Here is an 18,413-nt window from a genome sequence, read left to right on the forward strand (position 1 = left end):
GGGCCTGTCGGGACACAGAGCCGAGCACACGATCCCCTTTGGTTTCACGTGCCCCCCCCTAATGCCCTTCAGGTAAGAGGATTGAGGAGGTACTTGCTGCGTCTTCTGCCCGACGTTACACCCAGAAGTCGGATGCCAGGATTCAAATCTCTCTTCTGCCTCAGCTTGCATCTTTCTGCAAGCTAAATGCTGTAGCTGCTGCGGGGTTCTCTCCGAGTCGGGCGTTTCTGTTTTGCATGGAAACATCCCAAAATGAACAGGAGACAACATGACCTAATGTCTCACTAGTGCAGGCATTGACATGGATGGAGAGGTACTGGGGCTTTCATTCTTTCTCTAATTAACACTGAGTTATTCTATGCAAAGCATCAGTTGGAGTCGAGCACAAGAACTCTTTAAATTTCAGTTGCAAGCAATTACCTTAGTCACCAGGTTACACATTTCACCTACTTGTGTCTTCTTTTCAACCCTGCATCAGTTACAACATGTTGAGAGGAGGAACGAGCCTACCAGTTAGACCGGAAGAGGAGGTGTTTGATCAAATCACATTAGGCAAGGGAGGCACTTCAGTGCTCTGAGTGAGTTCATTAACTACTGAGGTGTTCAGTAGAGACTCCTCCTTGCTCCCACTCTATGAAAGAGGGTTAGCTTCAGTATTTAACTTCTAGGTTGTAATGGGGTGGATGGTACTTGAATGAGGTTGAGATGTACCTAATTCCTGCCATTGCCTTCTGCCTCCCTTCCTTTCACACTGGCTGTCCTTACTCCTGTGTAAATATAAATCAACACAAGTCCGCCGGGAGGAACATTTTCCCACTCCCTCCCAGCTTGACCCTTGGCCATTCACTCTCATTCTTCTGCATCCCCAGTCACTTGTGCAGCTTCATGGTGGAGCAGATCAAGGAATAAATCTGGCTGAAAACTATCTCACGAAAGCGGTTGGGAGTGTTTACCTGAGAGGTTCTCATGCCACCTCTATCATGCTTGTGTGAGTGCAGGGTGGAGATGGTCCCTCACAGCACGGCGTTCCCCGGTTAAATGGGCCATGGGACTACGGCGCTGCATGGGGAGCCCTGGCCACTGCATGTGGTCCCCAGCACACTCTGGCAGGGAAGCTGGGTTTACAGGATTTAATTTTGTTTACCTGGCCCTGCACTGAGACTTCCACAAAGTGCCTGGGTAGCTACAAGCTAAGTTTTTTGGTGAATCTATTTCATGAAGATCTTCGGAAAAGGTTCAATCCTAATACTTTTTTCTTTGATTAGCACAGAACAGTTCAGCGTGGACAAAGGTATCAGATGTACGCAGTCCGCACTTTGACACTCTTTCTTCATAGAGAAAAAAAAAATCATACCCGTCTTTTTATTTTGATATCAAATCTTCCTTTCAGGACAATGTATCCTCAGCTTTGTCTTCATGAAGTTTTTTACTCGGTTGGGTCAGTCTGCCGTGTTTGTCCCTAGATAAATATAAAATATGAAGATCATTGTATACACATAAAATGATGAGATAGTCAACAACAGCTGGCTGCTACTCTCCACCATAATTGTATTTCAAATATGCCTGTCAGAGTTAGCAGAAGCTAAAATTATCTAATTCTCTTTGTTCTCTGTCACTGACTCTCGGGGCCCAGCTAATGGTTTTAGGCTATATTGTCATTTACAAAATTGTTAAAAGGTGTCTGAAATTATATCCATATGAAGAGCTGTTCATAAATTGCTTTAAACACTTTCTCAATAATGCTACTCAAAGATCTGATTAGTCCTGAAAATTTAGAGTTCATTTAGCAAGACACTGGCCTCAGCAAAAAGCTGCTGCTGAAGTTCACCAGTTGAACCTTAAACATCTAGTGGTCTTCCGTGGCAAAATTATTAGTGGGGTTGCTTTTAAAAAACATATTTCCTTGAGAATAGAGGCACAAAACCAAAGGTCATACTCACTCACTTTTTATCTTCAATATAACTAGCAAATGTTTTCCAAGTTTGCTTTTTTTTTTTGGTATAAAAAGAAGTAGAGAATCGCACCCTGTGACAACTAATGCCTGCAATGAAAGAAGGCTCAGAGGAGATGGGCAAGAATGAGCCCAGGGAAGAATATACAGAATGGCCACCAATTATTGTAAGGAAAGCTGAACTTATCTCAGCACAAAGAGTGTTGAGGGTGACCTTTGTTTTAGATATCCAGCTGTACCAGTGGGGTTTTGAGTTGTGTAAACAGCTTTGCCTGAGATAATTAGGGGAGAGAAACAGCATGGGTGGAGAAGTGTGTAGGCGACCCAGCCAAACCTAAAAGTATAAAAGCTGAACAACTGAGAAAATGAACTTTTAAGAGAGCAACTGACTTGAACTGGTTTCAACTCACGTGTTCCTCCCTGGAGAATGGGATGCTGGGTGTCATAAAGGTGAGCATACAGGGACTAGTAACAGCAATTAGGTTTGTATTGTGATCCAACTGTGTATTGCAATTGCTATATTGCACTTGTGATTTTAGTACATTGCTGTATCACTCTGCTAAATCAAATTCCTGTGTAACAACAAATATCTACAAATAAGGAAATTTGGTATTAAACATGAAGCCCTCGTGTGGAATGTCTCAAAGAACTTGCGCAGAGAGTAATGGGCTCTGACACATCCCCAGGGCTACCACAGGCCCTCAACGCAGCTGGCAGTGACCCTATAGGAAGCATTCCTTCTCTGAATTACTAATTTGGAATCACCCGAATCATTGGAGGTCATGTTCCAATTGCAGAGTGACTTACCTTCCCTAAGAAAATTAGACATTCATTTTTTGCCCCATATGGGGGAGATGAGACAGACATTTAAAGGAATGAGAGAATGTGATTATCTCATTAACTTACAGCTGAGATTTGCAATGGTATAACATAGAATGATGAGGATACTGCAAATGTGGCCTCCATAATCTGTTTTTTAGCTGGAGAGCATTGAAAACCAAGGCAGTATGTTCTGTTTAAGAACATGAATGAAACTGAGACAGCCATGCCTTCATCAGCTGAGGACAGATGCAAGAAGGCCTGTAGGCTCTTTCACTGTGCTGCAGAAATGAGCAAAGAAATTGCTGAATATAAATATATACTTGCTATTTCTAGAGCTGAACATGCAGATTCATTTTTCAGGTTTCTCTGAAGCTTGAAACAGAGTTGAGCCTTTTTCTGGGACTTGGCCTTGCATAACATACGGAGATTTGTAATAGAAATACAAAAATTAGCAGAATGAATTATGGATGGAAATGTAGGTATGTAAAAGCACCGGAAGAAACAACACCAAGCAAAGGCTGAAGAGCATCATATACTGATAACCAAGGGCACAGTTAATGTCAGTCAAAGGGGTGAACACCGAGGAATGTGTTGTTTACAGCAAGAGCAGAAGGCCTGAGCTTTGATGAGGCCACAGCATGATGACACTTAAGCAGAAGACTTGAACTTTGGTAGCAGGAGGGTGACAGCAATGTTTTAGCCACACAGATGCCCAAATGACAATACACAAGACCATGGGCAGCAACCTTCCCAAAAGTGTATGGAGGAGAAATCTTTAGGCAAGATTCTGAGGCAAAAGTTCATGCCATAGTAGCTAACTTGCAAAGTGAATAAAACCTATGTCTAAACCCCATTGTCAGTAAGAGGAATCCAAGAGGTTTAGTTAGGGGTTAATAGCTGGTGTCTCTTGTCCCTTATGTTGTATAAGTGAAATTGGTCACACCACTGGCACACATGTATCTTGCTGTAGGTGAATGTGTGAGTGCAGGAGAACAATCTATGAAAATGAATGTAAGTGACCCAAACTGGTTTTATTTAACATACGTATCACCTTCAATCAGGTGGTTTCACACTGATTTTTGTTGTATTAAATTCACACTGATTTTTGTTGTATTAAATTTCTGTAGTCCCAGGAATATTGTATTAATAGGGTGATTGCTAAAGCAGTCAGCATAACAACTGTGTTTATTCTGTTACAGGAAAGTCACTTTCAGGTTTTTAGGCTTCTAATTAGTTGAATTTTGTAAGATGCTACAGCTTTGTTGCATTTTAAATTTATGAATGCAAATACTCTTGTGCAAGTTATATTGTGTTGTGGTTTAACCCCAGTTGGCATCTAAGCACCGCATAGTTGCTCGCTTATTTCCCCCTGCTGGGGTGGGGGAGAGAATCAGGAGGATAAAAGTGAGAAAATGCATGACTTGAGATAAGACAGTTTAACAGGTAAGGAAAAAGCTGGACGCACAAGCAAAGCAAAACAAGGCATTCATTCACTACTTCCCATCAGCAGGCAGGTGTTCAGCCATCTCCAGGAAAGCAGGGCTCCATCACACGTAACAGTGACTTGGAAAGACAAAATGCCTTAAGTCTGAACGTGCTCCCCTTTTTTCTTCTTCCCCCAGCTTTATATACTGAGCATGATGTCACATGGTCTGGGATGTCCTCGTCAGTTGGGGTCAGCAGCCCCAGCTGTGTCTCCTCCCAACTCCTTGTGCACCCCCAGCTGCTCACTGGTGAAGCGGTGTGAGGAGCAAGAGAGGCCCTGACTCTGTGCAAGCACTGCTCAGCAATAGCTAAAACATCTCTTTATTATCAACACTGTTTCCATCGCAAATCCACAGCACAGCCCCAGACCAGGCACTATGAAGAAAATTAACTCTATGCCAACCAAAACCAGCTCACGCTATTACAGATTTAAGTACAGCAATTCATGCTTATATATGATGGGATGTAAATCATACATCCTTACAAGCTGTTTCTGAAGATTTCCTACGTCTGCTTAAACTCTAAAGCCCCACCTTAGAAAGCCTGAAAAATGTATCATGTATCCACATACACATATGAAATATATACATATTCTGTATAATGGAACTCGGGACCTTCTGTCTGAGAAATGCTTTGTTCATTTAGAAGTAAATATACAAGATGTTTGAAACTTTCTGAGAAACTGCACAATAAGCCAACTAGGAATATTTCCAGATTTTCCTGTAACCACTTTACAACATTGTTTGTCAATGCTTTTTATTATTGATGAGCCTGAACCAAAACTAAGACGTGATCTGAGTGCTAAAGTTCTAGTTCTTGTCTCTAAGGGACAAATCTGAACACCAAGTATCTTTCTATGGCTTACACAAATAGGAAATGGGCAGCATATCGGATTCCAGTACTCAGGATTAAGGAACACGCTATAACCAGCTTGCCCTGAAAGAAAAGAAAAAAAAATCTGCATCAAGGCAAGAGAAGTTACTGTGAATTTCCTTTAATGTAAGGGGTGTCTTTTGTGAGAAAACTCTCCAAACAGGAGCAGCTCTTTCCTTGAAGATTGTGGTGTCCATATCCCCCACTTAAAACTTTCTTTGTTGTTGTGTGTAACATAATACTCAGTGAAAGTTTACCTCCATTTTAAAAAAAGAGGCAGCCACAAACCTTATACAAACTAGGTACAATGTGCAGCAACTTTTTAGATCTTTTAAGTAATTTCACTATTTTTTTTTAGTGACCACCTGAAAACATTAGTAGCCCTCAGCAGGATTATTGCTGTCTTTCTTCAGCGTCATAGAGACAGTTATGTGACAAACTGGACTGACAAGAGAAAAGGAAGCACAGGAGAAAATTACAAGGTTATCTACAAGGTAATCATAGAATCATAGAATCATAGAATGGTTACAGTTGGAAGGGAACTTAAAGATCATCAAGTTCCAGCCCCCCTGCCATGGGCAGGGACACCTCCCACTAGAGCAGGTTGCTCAAAGCCCCATCCAGCCTGGCCTTGAACACTGCCAGGGATGGGGCATCCACAACTTCCCTGGGCAACCAGTTCCAGTGCCTCACTACAGCCTACCAATATCTGAAGGGAGCCTACAGGAGAGTCGGAGAGGGACTCTTTGTCAGGAAGTGTAGTGACAGAACAAGGGGTAATGGTTTTAAATTGGCAGAGGGGAGATTTAGATTAGATATTAGGAAGAAATTCTTTACTGTGAGGGTGGTGAAGCACTGGAACGGTTGCCCAGGGAGGCTGTGGATGCCCCATCCCTGGCAGTGTTCAAGGCCAGGCTGGATGGGGCTTTGAGCAACCTGCTCTAGTGGGAGGTGTCCCTGCCCATGGCAGGGGGGTTGGAACTTGATGATCTTCAAGGTCCCTTCCAACTCTAACCATTCTATGATTCTATAATACACTTCTGACAAAGAGTCCCTCTCCGGCTCTCCTATAGGCTTCCTTCAGATATTGGAAGGCTACTACGAGGTCTCCCCAGATGTGGGAGACTGGCTAGCTGAGAAGGGTTGCGTAGACATGATCCAGCTGGCCGAGCAAGAACTTGAGAAACATCGGATTCAGCCCCCGTAACTGCTGAGCTGGCAAGGACACCCTGTCCTTGACTGTAATTGTTGTATGATAACAGGGAGATTGCAGCTGCTCAGGCATGGGAAAAGAGGATGAAAGTAACTGTAAAGAAGGAACTAAGGGCGGGGTTGAAGTTTGGAGGACAGGCCAATCAGAAAGATGTATTGCAGAATATGTATTAGCTAATTATAACGAAGCATAAAAGACGGCTGTACTGTTCAATAAACGAAGCTTGCTGATCACTCATATTGAGTGACTCTGTCTCCCCTCCGTCGTGACAAATGGCGCCCGAACAGGGACCCTAGAGAGGGCTGAACCTGCGAGCCACGAGTCGACGGAGCCTGGGTACCGGTCCTGAAAGCAGCGCAGGAGGCGAAAGGGATTAAGGGATTAATCCCCGCGACCCGGGAGCACCTATAGAGGGTCCCGCCGGCCACGCGCTGCCGAGGTCTTGCAAAGGCTGCAACAGAGCTGACGAAGGTATGAACAGACAAGCAGCGTGCCTGGGTACCGATCCTGAAAGCAGCGCAGGAGGCGAAAGGGATTAAGGGATTGATCCCTGCGCCCAGGAGCACCTATAGAGGGTCCCGCCAGCCACGCGCCGCCGAGGTCTTGCAAAGGCTGCAACAGCACTGACGAAGGTATGAATAGACAAGTGGCGTATGATTTGCTCAAATGCTTTTTAGAAAAGCGGAGCATTCAGGGTATAGATAACGAAGGTATGGATAGACAAGCGGCGTACGATTTGCTCAAATGCTTTTTAGAAAAGCGGAGCGTTCAGGGTATAGATTGTAAAAGGGAGTTGCCTGGGTTGTTAGCGTATGGAGTAGCGAGAGGTTGCTTTGATAATCCAGATACGGTTTTTGAACACGAGGAATGGCGTAGATATGGGGATAAATTGCTTGACGAAGTTATATGCGATAATAAAACAGCCAAAAAGTTGATAAAGCCGTGGTGGGCAGTCGCTAACGCTCTGTTGCAACACCGAGCTGAGCAAAGAGCTGCTGCCGCAGCCTCCGAAAGGTTGGGAGTGTCGACCGGGGCTACAGCTGTCCCGCAGCAGGGGGGCTCTGGCTCTCCCTCAGGCTGCCCATTGCCTCCCTCAGTGCGTACGCTAACGGTTCCACAGGGAGCAGCGGGGACGTGGAACCACCCGCCTTTTCCCCCGCCCCCTCCGGAGCCTCCGGCCCCCCCGTTAGGGGATGAGGAGGCAGGCGAGGGAATGGAGTGTAAAAATCCAGTGGAGAGTAGGGAAGGTACGAATCCCTTTACGGGGGGTTTGCAAATCGCCCAAGAAAGGCAGAAAACGTGGCGGCAGATAGCAGAGAATGCTATGCTTGAGGGTGACCGAGAGTTTGCCGCGAGTATTATACATGAAGCCTTCCTGGCCACGTACTCGCAGCCAGATGCACAAGGGAACGTCACGATTTCGATTACGAACTTGGATTGGAAACTATTAACTCAGCTGCGAGCCACGGTGAATGAGTCAGGACTGAAACAGGAACCTACAAGGCAAATGTTAGACTATATTTGGGGTACTAATATCTTACTCCCGAGTGATATACGTAGTATAATGAGGCTGATCCTGACCCAACATCAGCAGCTATTATTTAACGCCCACTGGCAGGCTGCCTGTCAGGAGTCAGTAGCGGTGGTTAGAGCACCAGGGGACCCGCTACACGGGGTCACTCTCCAGGAGTTGATGGGTCTAGGGCCTTATTTTCGAACAGAAGCACAAGCTTTGATGGGGCCAGATAAGGCAAAAGAAGCAATGAGATTAGCTAGACAAGCTCTCGACCGCATAAGAGAGCCCGGAGGAATCCCTTCATATATGGGTATTAAGCAAGGAAGAGAGGAGCCATTTGGTTTGTTTATCGATCGAGTAGCAGACGCCATACAGGCGGCCGGGGTGCCCGATTATCTCAAAGGCACTATACTAAAGCAGTGTGCTATACAAAATAGCAATCCGGCCACGCGTAACATCTTGGCTACATTGCCAGGGACATGGACCATCGAGGAAGGACTAGAAAGAATGGCACAGGTACCGGTGGGGCCACAGGCAATGTTAGTTGAGGCAGTAAAGGAGCTAGGGAATAGTTTAAAGGAACACGCGCAGGCTACGCAGAGTCAGGTTTTAGCGGCCCTTGCTCCTTTGCAAACCTCCGCTGGGCGGTCAAATGCCCGCGGCACACCTCGTTTGCGGTGCTTCCGTTGCGGTGGCGCCGGACACGTGAGGCGGGACTGCAATGCCGGCTCCGTGTGGTGCAAGAACTGTCAATCAGACAATCACAACGAAGCTGCCTGTCGTCGAGCTGGATCGGGAAACGGACGACCCAGCGGGAAAAGCCGCCCCGCGCCGACACAAAAAGTGGCTGCCTACCCAGCAGCGCACAAGCCCTTCCTCTCCGGCCAGCCACAAGCGGAAGCCTCGGACTGGACCTGGCAACAGCAGTAGATTGCACCCTACTGGACTCAAAACCTGTCAGCATTGCTACCGGCACACAGGGACCAATCTGTATTAATGGACAAGCGGTCGGAGCGCTACTTATAGGGCGTTCATCTGCCACTATGCTGGGACTTAATGTTTTGGTGGGACTGATTGATAAGGACTTTTACAGAGAGATTCAAATTATGGCTCAGACGCTGTTCCCACCACTTTTCGTAGCTAAAGGCACTAAGGTGGCACAGTTGATTCCCCTGCCACATCTTGTGGGGGCCCTTCAACCGCTGCAGGAGCAACCTCGAGGGCAAGGTGGTTTTGGATCTATGGGACAAATGGCCTTGCTAACTATCGACCTGCGCCAACGGCCACGACGATCGGTTACGGTGCAGTACGGCGACCAAACCATCTCACTTGTCGCACTTTTGGATACTGGTGCCGATGTTTCTATAATCAGTACACGGAAATGGCCGGCTCAATGGCCAACATACCCGACCAATGCCACAGTTGCGGGAGTAGGGGGATTGACTCTTGCTAGCAAGTCACCCCTTTTGCGATGGACTATAACGGACAAGGTGGTAAACTGCTGTGTTTCTATTATCCCATTGCCTGAAGGGGTGCACGCTCTGGTAGGACGTGATATCCTGGCACAGATGGGAATGGTCCTTACTTCGGGCCTCCCTTTTTAGGGACGGCCACTGCTTGGACTTTCCCGATCCCGCTCCGATGGAAATCGGAAGAACCAGTGTGGATACAGTAGTGGCCGCTAAAAAGGGAAAGTCTGGAACAAGCACACGATCTGATCCGAGAACAATTCCGCCAGGGTCACCTGCGCCTGTCAACAAGCCCCTGGAATACCCCCATCTTTGTTATCAAGAAGAAGTCAGGAAAATATCGATTGCTTCACGACCTGTGAGCTGTGAACAAACAAATGTACGACATGGGGGCATTACAGCCTGGCCTACCCAACCCAGCTATGATACCGGAAGGGTGGCATCTGCTCATTGTGGATTTGAAAGACTGCTTTTTCACTATTGCCTTGCATGAAGATGATAAGCAAAGATTTGCCTTTACCCTTCCCGCAGTCAATCGAGAAGGGCCGGACCAGCGCTTTGAATGGACGGTCCTCCCGCAGGGAATGCGAAATTCACCCACCTTGTGTCAGATTTATGTTGATGCCGCCCTGCAGCCACTGCGACAAAACTGGGCCCGTACTCTAATCTATCATTATATGGACGATATTTTACTGGCCCAACCGACACCCTTTTCCGCGCAACAAAAGCAGGAACTAACAATGCAGCTCAAACAGAGAGGTTTAGTAATTGCGCCGGAGAAAGTACAAGAGACGAGCCCTTGGAAGTACCTAGGATGGCATATCACCTGTACGACAATCCAACCTCAGAAATTATCCTTGCAGTTGGATATTCGGACTCTCCATGACGCCCAACGGTTGTTGGGTGACCTGCAGTGGCTTTGACCTGTTACAGGCATCCCCAATGAACTACTGAATCAACTGTGGCCCCTGCTGCGGGGAACGGATCCTGCAACACTAGTGCAGCTTACTGAGCAACAAAGACAAACGCTGCAACAAATAGCTTCTATGGTAACTACGCGTTCCACGCATTGGCGTGTTGAAGGTCTGCCCATTGACTTGACTGTTTTATGTGGTGAGCAGTATCTTATGGCAGCCTTAACTCAGCAAAAAATGAAAACGGGGGAGAAGCAGGGGTCCACCACTATCGTATTGGAATGGATAGCCCCTCCGCTACAACCATGGCGGACAATACAGGAAAAAATTGCCACGCTAGCAGATCTGATCAGGAAGGGTCGGCGCCGTATCCTACAGGTGGATGGCACCCCGCCAAGCACAATATGGGTGCCAATAAAGCAAATTGACCTGGAATGGTACTTGCAGAATTCCGAGGAGCTACAAGCTGCACTGCTTAACGATGGAGCAGCGCTGGTAGCTAAGCCACTGCCGTCACCCATTCTGTCGTGGATGGAGAACCTGGGCTGGATAGTTAAGCCGATGCAGTCCAGCCAACCGATCCTGCAGGCTCTCACGGCCTTCACCGATGCGGGCCGACGTTCCAGGACTGCTGCCGTAGCTTGGAAAGATGGACAGGGATGGCAGCATCAAATTTTGCAGGCACAGCAAGGGGACTCTCTACAGACGCTGGAACTTTTCACTGTGGTCTGGGCATTCATCCGGTGGAGGAATGTCCCACTGAATATAGTCACTGATTCTCTTTATGTTGCAGGAATAGCTAATCGCATTGAAGATGTGAGTCTGCGAGAATTGAAGAATCAACGCCTAACGGAGCTATTAGTTAGCCTGCAGCTTGCGATTGCACAAAGAAGCAACCCGTATGCCGTGATTCACATCCGGAGCCACCAATGGGAAGAAGGGCTCGGAGAAGGCAATGCTCGGGCTGACCGCCTAGTTGCGGTCGCAACTGAGCCCCCCCTGGCATCACATTGTCGGGCCCGAGAAGCTCACTCTATTTTTCACCAAAATGCGAAAGGACTGGCTCGAGCCTATAAGCTCTCTATAGCTGAAGCCCGAGCCATTGTCAAGGCCTGCCCTATATGTAGCTATCATAATTCGGGTCTAGGACTCGGATGCGGGGTCAACCCTAGGGGGCTAAAGTCCAATGAGGTCTGGCAAATGGATACTACCCATGTGCCCGCGTTAGGTCGGTTGAAGTATTTGCATGTGACCGTAGACACTTATAGCCATATGATATGGGCCACCCCACAGCCAGGGGAAAAGGTTCGGGACGTGCGTCGGCACCTGACTAGTTGCTTCGCCGTTTTAGGGGTGCCTGGCACGATCAAGACTGACAATGGCCCGGCCTACAGCAGTGGGCCACTGAAGCGCTTTATGCAATTATGGAACATTGTCCACCTTACTGGCATTCCCCATTCCCCAACCGGGCAGGCAGTAGTAGAAAGAGCCAATGGAACTCTAAAGCGTTATTTGGAGAAGTTTAAGGACATTGTAGACGCAAGAGAAAGGGTCCAAAAGGCCCTCTTTGTGCTTAATCATTTATGTGTATTCGGGGATGGTAATGATCCGCCTATTGTAAGGCATCATGCAGGATCTGAAACTCTCAAGCCGCCACACATGAAAGTGCTGTATAAAGATGCAAAAACAGGACAATGGGTGGGTCCTACAGAGGTGGTCTACGTAGGACGTGGTTATGTCTGTGTTTCTACTGCTACAGGTACCACCTGGGTTCCTAGCCGATGGGTGAGACCTGCTGTTGAGCACACTGGCGACAACACCTGAAGACGATTTTGGAGGCCCCTGCTATCTGGGCCAACTAACACTGTTTGCTCCAAATATACATACCCTCAGATATCATACTAGAAATAGACGATCTCTTTTTACCCTAGGTTCTGATTGTAACGACAATGTGGAGTTGTGGGGGACAGCAACTAACGTAGTCGCCTCTATCATCCCCTATGTTGGGACTGCACATGCTTTAGCTAACAAAAAGAAGCTTGCTTGTTGGGCAGTTAAGCAATCTAATACGCAAATAATCTAACCACGCAAATAATTATGGAATTAAGGAAGGTCTTTGTTGGGTTGGTATCATTATACTGATTTTGATAGCAGTACGTGCAATACTGGGATGTGTAGTTAAGAAAGTTGAACAAGTCACCGAAAAGGTATTACTTGCCCAAAATAAAAACGGGGGAATTGTGGGAGACTGGCTAGCTGAGAAGGGTCGTGTAGACATGATCCAGCTGGCCGAGCAAGAACTTGAGCAACATCAGATTCAGCCCCCGTAACTGCTGAGCTGGCAAGGACACCCTGTCCTTGACTGTAATTGTTGTATGATAACAGGGAGATTGCAACTGCTCAGGCATGGGAAAAGAGGATGAAAGTAACTGTAAAGAAGGAACTAAGGGCGGGGTTGAAGTTTGGAGGACAGGCCAATCAGAAAGATGTATTGCAGAATATGTATTAGCTAATTATAACGAAGCATAAAAGACGGCTGTACTATTCAATAAACGAAGCTTGCTGATCACTCATATTGAGTGACTCTGTCTCCCCTCCATCGCGACACCCAGAGCCTTCTCTTCTCCAGGCTGAACAACTCCAACTCTCTCAGCCTGTCTTCATAGGGGAGGTGCTCCATCCCTCTGACCATCTTCGTGGCCCTCCGCTGGACCCGTTCCAACAGGTCCATGTCCTTCCTGTGTTGAGGACTCCAGAGCTGGACACAGTACTCCAGGTGGGGTCTCATGAGCGCAGAGTAGAGGGGCAGAATCACCTCCCGCGACCTGCTGGCCACGCTTCTCTTGATGCAGCCCAGGTTGTTGTTGGCTTTCTGGGCTACCAGCGCACATTGCTGGCTCATGTTGAGCTTCTCATCCATGAACACTCTCAAGTCCTTCTCCTCAGGGCTGCTCTCCAGCTATTCTCCACCCAACCTGTATTTGTGCCTGGGATTGCCACGTCCCAGGTGCAGGACCCCTGCACTTGGCTTGGTTGAACTTCATGCAATTTGCACAAGCCCATCTCTCAAGCCTGTCCAGGTCCCTCTGGATGGCATCCCTTCCCTCCAGCGTGTCGACCGTGCCACCGAGCTTGGTGTCGTCGGCAAACTTGCTGAGGGTGCACTCTATCTCACTGTCCATGTCTCCGACAAAGATGTTAAATAGCACTGATCCCAATACCGACTCCTGAGGAACACCACTTGTCACTGGCCACCATTTGGACATTGATGGCCGTTTGTTTTCTGTTTTCTGGTGGGTGATAAAGAACATCATGACCCATGTTGTTCTTGACTTTTATGGAACTGTCATCTCAACCTCCAGTGTTTTATATGCAGGTGCAGACATCTGGTACAACATTTGCTGTTGAGATCCCCATCAGCTAAACACTATCACAGGCACACACTCTCTGTGCTGTGTATGGCATATGAGCCTTTAACATCATTTCCTGAGCAGCACAGGGCTAAAAGAACATCTAGCAATTAAGGAAAGTATTTCACAAAACAAGGCTTGAATGATACCTGAAACTATGTAGATTGTTTTTGAGCTTAAATACTCAAACTATTTCTTTTTTTGTTTGTTTTTCTTAAGTAACATTTTTTGTTACTCTTCAATTTTCCCTCCCAGAAAGACAAAGATGTGGCTAAACAGGAATTTCAAAGAAATCTGTAAATCCATTGGTAGAGTTTTGCTAAAAGAACAAACGACCAAGAATCTCCTGGAAAGTTTTTGACTGTTTCCAGGAAATACCTTTTTTGAAGAGCTGCAGAGCTCCTTCCAGGAGATAATGAGGACACTGGGATCCTCAGAGTATTTTCTTAGATTACTTAACCGATACTTGAAGACTTTATTTTGGACATAAGAGTGGCTGATGCGTCCATCTGATCCAGTATCCTGTCTCCCAGTGAAGCCCATTAGTAGACACCAAGGGAGGAGTAAGATCTGGGTAAACATAAATGATATCTCTTTTTAGCTCAGGAGACTTACTGAACCTGATGAGGCTTTTCTGTTTAGTAACTGTACATGGATCTGTCCTCCAAATACATATTTAGTCTCCCCTTGAAACTTTATGTTGTTGGTGGTGGGGTTACAGCTGTCTAGTACATGTTGTTTCTTTTTATCTGATTTAAAAATACAAGTAACTCTAAAGCTAAGTGTTTCAGACCCTGCAAACTCTAGTCAGCTGAAGATAAAATGACTGGGATGTGGTTTTCTTATGCAAAACCTAAAAACCACACCCTCAGTTGTTGCTTTTAATAGAGTAATGCCATGTATTAGATAGTTGTTAAAGTTCGCCTCTTGAGGGCAGCAAACATTCAGAACTAGAAGTTGTTCATGTTTCTTAATGGTGTAATAAAGAATCTCCTGAATTTGAGACGGGCCAGGGTTAGCTTGCCGGTTGGCTCCCATGGTTCAGAGTACAGCTCTATTTACAGCTCTACAGCTCTTACAGTAAAGGACAAAGCCTGAAAGCTTCAGTGAAAAATACAGTATATGAAACCAAGGCTTCCCCTTGTAAACCAACTGAGAACAGAGTAACTGAGAATCACAGAATCACAGAATATTTTTGGTTGGATGGGACCTTTGAGATCATCAAGTCCAACCAACAACAAAAAAAAACAAACACCCACCAAAAAAAAAAATAAAACAAAAACAAAAAACCCACCAAAACAAAAAAAAAAACCAACCCAAAATCCCAGAACACTGAACACCAAAACCAAACCAAAACAAACACCCACAACCACACACCACGCCCACCCACAAACAGACACAAACCAACAATCTCGGGCTCTAGAGCATGCCCTGAAGTGCCATGTCTACATGTTTCTTAAATACCTCCAGGGATGGCGACTCCACCACCTCCCTGGGCAGGCTGTTCCAGTGCCTGACCACTCTCTCAGTAAAGTAATTCTTCCTAATATCTAATCTAATCCTCCCCTGCCGCAACTTCAGACCATTTCCTCTGGTCCTGTTATTATTCACTTGGGAGAAGAGGCCAACACCCACCTCTCTACACCCTCCTTTCAGGTAGTTGTAGAGGGCAATGAGGTCCCCCCTCAGCCTCCTCTTCTCCAAACTAAACATGCCCAGTTCCCTCAGCCTCTCCTCATAGGACTTGTTCTCCAGACCCCTCACCAGCTTGGTGGCTCTCCTCTGGACCCGCTCCAGCACTTCAATGTCTTTCCTGTAGTGAGGGGCCCAGAACTGAACACAGTACTCGAGGTGAGGCCTCACCAGGGCCGAGTACAGAGGCACGATGACTTCCCTACTCCTGCTGGCCACGCTATTCCTGATACAGGCCAGGATGCCGTTGGCCTTCTTGGCCACCTGGGCACACTGCTGGCTCATGTCAAGCTGGCTGTCCCCCAACACCCCCAGGTCCTTTTCTGGTGGGCAGCTTTCCAGCCACTCTTCCCCAAGCCTGTAGCGTTGCCTGGGGTTGTTGTGACCAAAATGCAGGATCCGGCACTTGGCCTTATTAAACTTCATCTCATTGGCCTTGGCCCATTGATCCAACCTGTCCAACAGTACAGTCTTACAGACTACAGACAAGCAAGAAGCTGAAAGAGCTGCTAACAGGAACCATCCCAGAAAGTGATGGGAGTAAGTCCAGCCATACAGGTAGATGGAGTGCTGAATCACACGCTCTCTCACCACCCTGCACACCATTCAGAACAACCCTGCATGGTCAGGTCTCCTGTATAAGCCTGAGGACAGCCCTTCCAGGAAAGACATGCAACACCCTCTGTCTTTCATATCAGCATGAGTTAAATTCTTTTGGTCTACATGGTATTCCTTGAAGATCCCTTCCCCAAATTTCCTCTGCCTTATGATGACCTGATCAATGAAGAATCTGACTATATGTAAATTACTTGGGGATTTGAGGTATCGGATTTAGATAGCACACACGGAGTACATGTTCTTGCTACAAGACTGCTAGTACTCCTGTAAGAGTGCAGCATGGTACAAACCAGCTACACCACACTGAAAATTATATCCAACTTTCCTGGGAGCTGGAAATAAGCCACAGAACAAACAGAGGAAAATAAATCTCCACCCATTGTTCCTGGGAGCTCTGCATCACTCTCCAAGTTTGAGGGTATTATGTTTTCTAGTACATGAAGTAAATTCAAAAGAAGCAAGTCATTCCTGGGTCAGGTATACTTTCTGGGTCAAAAGCAAAGAGAAAAGTTCTGAAGCACAGAGTTTCTATTACTAACTAAAATGAAACATGCCAATGTGCATTTGTAGCATCGCCAGCATGAAAGGTTACGCTTAGACTTCTCCAATTTACTCTTTTATCTAGCTTCATTCAAAGATTACACAGAAGTCACAGTTTCATCTTCAGTAGTAAATACAGCACTAGTTCAAACCGTTCTTGATAGCTCTTTTCTTAATTAATGAATGAGGAAAGAAAGATTGTTCCTTTTAGGCTTGCACTGAATTTGATAACGACAGTTAAGAGGGTTCACCCACCGTTGGTGCAGCACATTGCACTGATACAAGAAGTAGCCACAGCAGGTGTTGAGTTGAGGTGCAGGAATACTCACTGAAACCTGTTGCAGGCCCACTGACCACTGCAATCCTTTGCTTTTACTTGTTCTGCAGCATGAGACCTCACTGAAGAATAAACGGAAGACACACAAAGAATATATAGGCAGATCCAGCAACTATGCTAGTACCTTTTGCTATCTTGTTTGTAGTTATTTTCTTTTCTCTGTCTGAGGCCATAGCACTACGTCCATGATAAAGACACAGTAGACAGTACGTAGCCAGAGATGTCATCTGTCTTGGCTGGGCATGTGTGAATATGCTCGTGAATCACCAGAGCTGTCCAAGGCACCCAAGCTTCTGACACAGCCTTTGGTTGAGCTCCATTATTATGACACCATATTTAAAAAGCTGATTTTAAACTTTACCACACATGACTGGCGTTAGTTGCAACAATGCACAGAAAAAAATCCTGCTTAATTTTTAGTGGATATCCACATATTTTCACCTGACCTTACAAACAGTGGAAAGGTTATGAAGTGTAGAATATGTTTCTACTTCAGCTTCTTGCTTGTCTGTAGTCTGTAAGACTGCATTGTTGGAGCCCCCTCCTGCCTGTGTCATCCCTTGAAGAGAGGCCAGAGGGTAAGATCAGCATCCGACGAAGCATCAGGTCATCCTGTGTAGGGCCGAGCTGGGGAGCAGAGCTGTCCCTTGTCCATACATAGTGCCATATCCTATTTTTTGGTTGGGGAACTCAAGGACTGGATGCTACCGATCAGTCCTCATTGGGAATTAAGGCGCCAGTGGCCCTGCATGGAGCAATCAGGAAAACCTGATTGGCTGATAAGTGGCTGTGCTGGGGGAGCTGGGGAAATCAGTATAGCTTCTCTGAAGTCCTTCAGAGTATTGGCTGTGGAAAGGAAGGTTTCTTTTTCTTTTCCAAGGCAGATCTCTCTTCCACCAGAAGAGCAACTTATCCTGGCTAGCCAAGAGAGGAAGGGTATTGTCCATATGGTCTAACATGCCCTGAAGTATTAGTTTAATAAAAAGTTGTACAGTTGTGCTTGCTGTCATATATGGCAAACCTCAGGATGGTCTTTCTGCTTTCAAGGGTATAAAGAGTTCAAATCCTTAATAACTCCGGCTATATTAGCATTTTATTTGTTACATTTGACTGGATTCATTGATGCATCATCCTGTGCCAAAATCAAAAAGAATTCTTTATCCATATGAACATCTTTAAATGCCTTCCGAATTTGTTCTTCTTCCTTCCACTACTATTGTAGCATTTTCTGCTCTAACATAACTCAGAATTATGAAGTATATATTTGTACACAGATATATATGTCTTCCTTATATGGGCATTTCAAATTTTATTAAGATGCATACAATATAAATAGAAAATAATAGCATCTGATGCCCAGAGAAGTTGTGAATGCCCCATCCCTGGAGGTGTTCAAGGCCAGGCTGGATGGGGCTTTGAGCAACCTGGTCTAGTGAGAGGTGTCCCTGCCCATGGCAGGGGGGTTGAAACTAAATGATCTTTAAGTTCCCTTCCAACTCTAACCATTCTGTGATTCTATTCTATGATGCTGAATATAAAAAATGCCTCTCAGATTAGCCATGCAAAGTATATA

The sequence above is a fragment of the Numenius arquata genome, chromosome 1 (genome assembly GCF_964106895.1).
Source record: "Numenius arquata chromosome 1, bNumArq3.hap1.1, whole genome shotgun sequence".
NCBI lineage: Eukaryota > Metazoa > Chordata > Aves > Charadriiformes > Scolopacidae > Numenius > Numenius arquata.